General features: G+C 34.0%; 1 pseudogene; it reads left to right on the top strand.

Moving 5' to 3' along the window:
• Window positions 1-5,486: 5,486 nt before the first annotated feature.
• LOC100751968 lies at window positions 5,487-6,421 on the top strand (annotated as a pseudogene).
• The last annotated feature ends 749 nt before the right edge of the window (window positions 6,422-7,170 follow it).

Raw genomic sequence — 7,170 nt, 5'->3', positions numbered from 1 at the left:
CTAATTGAAACATGAAGAATTCGGATCCTTGAGGGGTGAGCCACCTTATAGTTTATCCACTGAAAAATGATCTGCTGTAAACATGTATGCATATTATACTAAATTGATCCAGCACCTAGCATTTTACACATGCATACATGTCCACACACACATGCACACACATATATGCATATGTATTTGTGTTTGTCTGTGTCCACAATAATTTTATAAAGGGCATTAATTTTAGAAAAAGTGGGGAACTACAGTATGAATTAGTGTTTGGAGAGGGAAGACTGGAAATGATGCGAATAGATTGCTCTCATATGAAATTCTCAATAAAGAAGTTTAATAGAATAAATAATAGAAAAATAAAAAAGGAAATGAAAAATAGAAAAAAATAGGAAAAATAAGGCAACCTACTCTCTCTAGTCTTTCCAAAGTCTTCTGTCAGGTCCTCACTGGCAAAATTAAAGAACCAAAGGAAGTAAAAGAGATACAAAAGAATTAAATTTTATTTTTCTTTCTAGACAATAAGATATTATACATAAAAAATTATAATCACACCACTAGAAAGTTTCTACATGTTATAAACCATATAACCAATGTGTCAGGATACAAAATCAACTAACCAAAATCCAAACACTTTCTATAGATCAATAGCAAACACATTGAAAAAGAAATTATGTAAAGAAACCCACTTACCACAACCTCAAAAAAATACGAAGAAAAGAAAGAAATCCAACAACAATCCCTACCACTTAAATTGAGATTTCTATAGCAAAATATTTAAATCTAGATTAAATAAATGAAAGAAAGCTTTACAAGTTGCAAGACACTCTGTGGTCATGAACTGCAAAGTTCATTTTGTGAAAGAACATCCTACTGAAAACCATTTACACATTCAATGTAGTGCCAACCACCATGACATTTGTCACAGAAATAGAAAAACAATTTTACAATTCACCAAGAAGAATAAAGTATCTAAGATAGCCAAAGCTATCCTGAATTAAAAAAGAATAATACTACAATAAATAGCATGCCTGGTTTTAGGTTATACCACAGATTCACAGGAAAAAAAGAAAGCTTTCATTGTTTGTGTAAATCGTGTGATATTTCAATAAAGCAATTGTGCAAATCTTGTATTCTATTATTTCCTATTTTATTATTTATTTCTAAGAAATATATTTAGCAGATTCTGGATTTTTCTATAGACACACTGTATTTACTGTTTTTATTCATAAGTAAAGATAGCTTTCCTCTTTGCTTTTTACTGTGATGACTTTAAATTTCATTTAGATTTCTGATTGCCCAGCCTAATATTCTTGGGTAATAGAACTAAAGTGATAAGAAAAAAAATTGTCCTGTTAATTATCTTAAGTAGAAAGTATCCCTTTGTGGATACTGTTAACATTTTAACAACAACAACAACAAAACATTTTTGCTTCTGTGGAGACAGTATGATGAACAAGTCATGAGATATTATTGGAATACTAAATAGAGGTTGTGAGGGACTGGGTAGAATCCTTAACAACTCTTAAAGCATAGGTAAAATTTATGTAAACTACTATGTGATGGTTTGTTTTGTTGATTCATCTTTTCCAGGACTACCTATTCCAGACCTCTTTTGCCCGTGATCTGTATCTTGCTAGCAGTCTAGATGATTGGAATGATGGAAAAATAAGGCATTATTTTCTGCTTCTGTGCTTTTTGCTGATGCAGAATGTTATTTTCTGGGGACAATGCCATATGACTATTTTGTTCATATTGGTAGTCATTTGATTTAAAATGTAACCATGTCCTATCACGTCTGATTTTGAATGGTAACTAAAATATATGGTATGAGCTTACCCAGTACCACAGCTCATACTGTCTTCCTGCTAAGATTGTTTTACTGTAAGGCTGATATAATAAACCATTACTCTGTGATCTTTTGCTGTTACTACACCTTCCTTGCTGTAGTACTTTCATCAAGGGTTATCAGCACTGTCTAGTTCATGTGAGATCATTGTCCCATATCTGATCTTTCTTAGCTCTTACATCATCATCATTGTCTATATTCTCCAGAGTCCTTCTAGAAGAACACATACAAAGCCTCCAGCACCTGCATTTCCTACATTTTTGCTGTTGCTTTGTTTTGTGTTGTTAGCATTCATGTGTCTACAATCATCTCCAGTCATATCTATAGACCAAGGGAAAGTATTATCTCTGTGTTATACATGGGTTGTGCCTATGTGGAATCCCACACTCTACAGCCTGAGAAATATGATGTCAATGTTGTCCGCCAAAACTTACTACAGTGTTTCCTCTAAACAAAGAAAACTGTCCTCTGTGTTTTATACAATCTTCTTGCCCATGCAAAACCTATGGCCTATAGTCTGAGAAAGTTGCCACAAAGAAGTTGCTGGAAAAAGGAAATATCTTCTGATCAAAGAGTAAAATTTTTCTGAAGTATGCAGAGGAACTATATGTAACAACATGTCACTAGTTATGAAATTATGACCACTGTATAGTCATTTGAAAGCCATGAGATACGAGAAGATGAGTATTTTTAGATTAACACCTAGAAATCACTATTGTCTGGTGTATGCCAGAGTCCATTCGCCCATGCTAACTTTCATAACCTCTTCTTTATATCATCATTCTTCAGAATGCTGTTTATGTGTGGTTGTAATTATGTCATTTTCCTGGATAGTTTTAGACATTGCAAATGAATTAATACATGTGTGCATTTTGATTTCATGGTCTTAATATTTTATTTAGCTGGAGTTCTTTACAACTTGCCTTAACAAACAAACCTCTGGATTGACTAAACTAAGTAATTAGAACATAGAATTTTCACCCTATTATACCTAAGTATGTAGAGTTATATAAGGCAATTTGGAAACACAGGACGAGCTATAATATAAGATAGTTATTATCCACAAGAAGTTAAGACTATTTGAAGGACATTAAAATGAATAACTAGGCATGAATCCACTGTTCATATTTGCTGGTGATTTAACATGGCTGCATATGTATATGAATACTTAGCTACTCTCTTTTGCTCTTCTTTATTTCATGAGAAGTCTACTTCTTTTTATGAAGCAGAGAGCATACTGAATGACTTTTACTTTCCTTTCCCAATTAACTCCTTGTTGTTGTTCTTCAAAACAGGAAGGAGTTTAAATATCTTACTGCTCTTGGGATGAAATCAGTTTCTTTAATAAGATTCTGTTGTTCATGATGGCATCTGCTTTAATCAGCACCCTATTCCCCACCTATCCTCTTAGTTTTCCCTGATTAGTCTTATTTGACACTTCTTGGGGATTTGTTTAAAATATCTAAATTATTATATCTTGGGTGGACAGAAAGCTGTTTTTATTCAATTCTAAGTAAACTTCCAAATATAATGATTTTGCAACTATCTGAGGACATTTAGGAGTTATCAGTGATAGCAAAAAAAGTTCATGTAATTTTAGTTGCTTACCTTGCTCATTATTAAGTTTTCCTTTTGAGGAAAATATTTTTAGAAAATTCCTTTAGTGTGTATCATTTAATTTCCAGGAATATTTCAGTGATTCTTAGACACATTTATGAAGTCTATACTTAAAAAAAAGCTAGGAATCCTACTGCTGAATACATTACATACTTGAGTACCACTGGGGAATACAGATAATTCTAGTTCTTGATTTCCCCAGAGGTGAAACTTGAGGGATGAGACTCTAGGAGATAATTCCCACTATAATTTTCACAACCCATCTCTTGTTATCTGTGCCCAGCATATAAAATACTTATAAAAACTGACCTTGTAGTAGGATAAAAAATAAACTTGAGAAACCACATTAAGGAATAGTGGCTGAACAGATAATTCTGTATACTATCTCTGCCTCTCACATACTCAAGGCCATTTTTATTCATAGAGTAAAGGATGATAAGAGCACCCCACTCTGACTACCTGTGAAGGAGGAGAAGTATGTACAGGTACAAGTCCTTGGCTGCCAAAAACCTTAGACTATCTTACTCTGTTCTATTTTCTCTTGCTTATAGACGTGTTTGAATTTTATATCTCAAGACATATTTTCACTCCAAGATCCTCCTTCCCTTGTAAAAGCAGGATTGAAGGTACATTTTTATTAATGTTTGTTTTAATTTAAAATTATTTTGGGAATTTCACACATGAAAACTGTACTTACCTCACATCAAATATTCCCTCTCTGCTCTACTAGTTCTGTACTCATACCCAACTACTCTCAAACTAATATGTTCTTCATTAATTATTGTTCTATATATTTGAAAATTCAGATCCCTCTTGGTGGACTATGTAGGGAGAATTAGGAGTTGTGACATTTTGGGGAGAGATATGACCTTGTTGGAGGATGTGTGTCACTAGGGATGGGCTTTGTAGTTTTAATAGCTCATGCCTGATCTAGTCTCCTTCTCTCTGCCCCTTTCTGTGTATTAGGATGTTGCCTTCAGCTACTGTCCAGTAACATGCCTGACTGCCTGTCTGCCTGTCTGCTATCTGCCTGTCTGCCTGATGCCACATTATGGGCCATGAAGAACATGTATTTATATTCTGGAGCCTAGTCAAGCCACTAAGTAAATTCTTGGTTCTGTTAAGTTGTTTGACCATAATGTTTCTTCATAGCAATAAAACAGAAAACTGACTGTACCTGATTATCTATGTGTGTGCTCTTAAGAGATTTTCCTCATTTTTTGTTACCATTTAAGCTGAAAATAGTTCAGCTTCAGACTTCTTAATTTGCACAGCTTCCATTAGCATTTTCCAATTCCCTACTATAAAAAATCACAATACGAATTTCTGTGTAATGTAATTTAAACACAGGATGGTTGTTTATATTTATTTCAGAGCTACTTATTAACTGAGGTGGTTGAATGATTTTTAATTTGTATTTTCAATTCATGGCATTAATTACACCAGATGTAACTTAATGTGAAAGAAAATGTGGTTTATGGCTTATAAACCTACTAACTTTTTAGTTCATTTTTTCAGATTGATTTTCCTAGCCAAATATCTGGATTAAAGTAGAGGTAGATAATTATCTTGTTCAAATTTTTAATGTAAATGCTTTATTTGCACCATTAACTAGAGTTTGGCTATGGATCTCTACTGTATAGTATTTTTACTTTACCATATGTAAAACATTTTCCACCAAAAGAGTGGTGCTGTTATTAAGATATGAGAAATTCTTGAAACACTCAATAGGGGGTGCTAGAATGGCTTGCATGTGGGAGTAAATAGGTGCCAGTCCATATAATTCATATGACAAATCACAAGCATATGATCATCTGTAAGTTTATTACTTTGCATATTTCCCTTTACAGGACTACAATATACCTGTCTGCTTAGAAAAGAGGATGAGAGAGGAATGGAATTGATGAATATATTTGAATTCTATTTCAAAATTCACTGAGTGATAGAAAAATAGATTTAAAAAGTCCCCTCACCACATAATAATCAATTTTTAATATAAAAATTTCTTCTTACATAGAGTTTCCAGAAGAAAATGGAAGAAGTAAATCAAACCATGGTGACTGAGTTCATCCTAGCTGGGTTAACAGAGAATCCACAGCTCCAGTTGTCCCTATTCCTCATCTTTCTAGGAGTCTATTTGGTTACAGTTGTGGGAAACCTGGGGATGATCATGTTAATTCTGTTTAGTTCTCAGCTGCACACACCCATGTATTATTTACTCAGCAGTCTGTCCTTTATTGATTTTTGTCAGTCTACTGTCATTACACCTAAAATGCCAGTGAACTTTGTGACTGAGAAAAGTGTCATCTCTTACGCAGAATGTATTGTTCAGTTCTACTACTTCTGTACTTTTGCTGTTGCAGAATGTCACGTTAGCCGCAATGGCATATGACCGCTATGTGGCTATCTCTAACCCTTTGCTTTACAATGTAACCATGTCCTATCAAGTCTGTTTTTGGATGGTAGCTGGGGTGTATGGTTTGAGCTTACTGAGTGCCACAGTTCACACTGTCTTCCTGCTAAGATTGCTTTTCTGTAATGCTAATATAATAAACCATTACTTCTGTGATCTTTTTCCATTACTGGAGCTCTCTTGCTCTAGCACTTTTATCAATGAGGTACTAGCACTGTCCTTCTGTGTATTTAACGTTGTTCTACCAGCTGTGACCATCCTTATAGTTCTTAAATCTTCATCATTGTTAGCATCCTCCACATTCAGTCTGCTTGGGGCAGATCCAAGGCCTTCAGCACCTGCAACTCCCACATCTTGGCTGTTGCTGTCTTCTTTGGTTCTACAGCTTTCATGTACCTTCAGCAATCATCAGTTAGCTCCTTGGGTCAAATAAATTGTCATCTGTGTTTTATACTATTGTTGTTCCTATGTTGAATCCCATGATCTACAGTCTAAGAAACAAAGATGTCAAAATTGCCCTTGCAAAGTTAATACAAAAGATAAGTTTCAACTAAACAAAAAATAGTTTTCATTAGCAACAGAGAATAACTTCTGAAATTTGTGGGAGGATATAGTATACAAACAGGAATTAATAACAGTAGCTATGGGGTATTATTAGTACATGATTATTTGTAAGAAAAGTCCCAAAGGTAAAAGTATATTCTCACCTTCATACCCATGGAGAAGTGCTACTTTCTTTTTTACCAGACTTCATTCACAGATAGTAACCCATATAACCTGCTGGAAATTATACAGCCCTCTTTGTGGTTCATTATATTTGCAAATATGAACCCAACCCTGCTTAGAGAAGTCTCACATCACTTATATTAAGTTGGGAATACATAAGTTTCTTCAATATGCCTCTGTTGTTTCAATATTTTATAGATGACTTTCTTAATCAATTGGCAAACGATTCAAAAAATACCCTTGCAATTCTGTAAGTTAAGCAATTGGAATAAAGTAAGTTACACAACAGGAATACTGTTTAACACTGATTATTGAAAAGAGCACAGCACTATATTAGTGTACATGTAGACAGAGGACAGGTTCTATCATATTCCCACCCACAAAGTATTTACACTGTCTTAACTATATTGGCAATGGTAAACAGGAAAGGAGGAGTTATGCCATTTTATGGTTACCTGTACATTATTCTTCATACTGCTGTATGAATCCTCAATTTCCTATAATTCTATACTCATATTTCTTCTTTTTATCTTCCTTTTTATTCTTTGTATCTTTCATGTCATGTCATGAATCTTGA

The sequence above is a fragment of the Cricetulus griseus genome, chromosome 4 (assembly GCF_003668045.3).
Source record: "Cricetulus griseus strain 17A/GY chromosome 4, alternate assembly CriGri-PICRH-1.0, whole genome shotgun sequence".
NCBI classification, from domain to species: domain Eukaryota; kingdom Metazoa; phylum Chordata; class Mammalia; order Rodentia; family Cricetidae; genus Cricetulus; species Cricetulus griseus.
The sequence above is the reverse complement of the archived record's forward strand: the minus strand, read 5'-3'. Positions and strand labels throughout refer to the sequence as shown.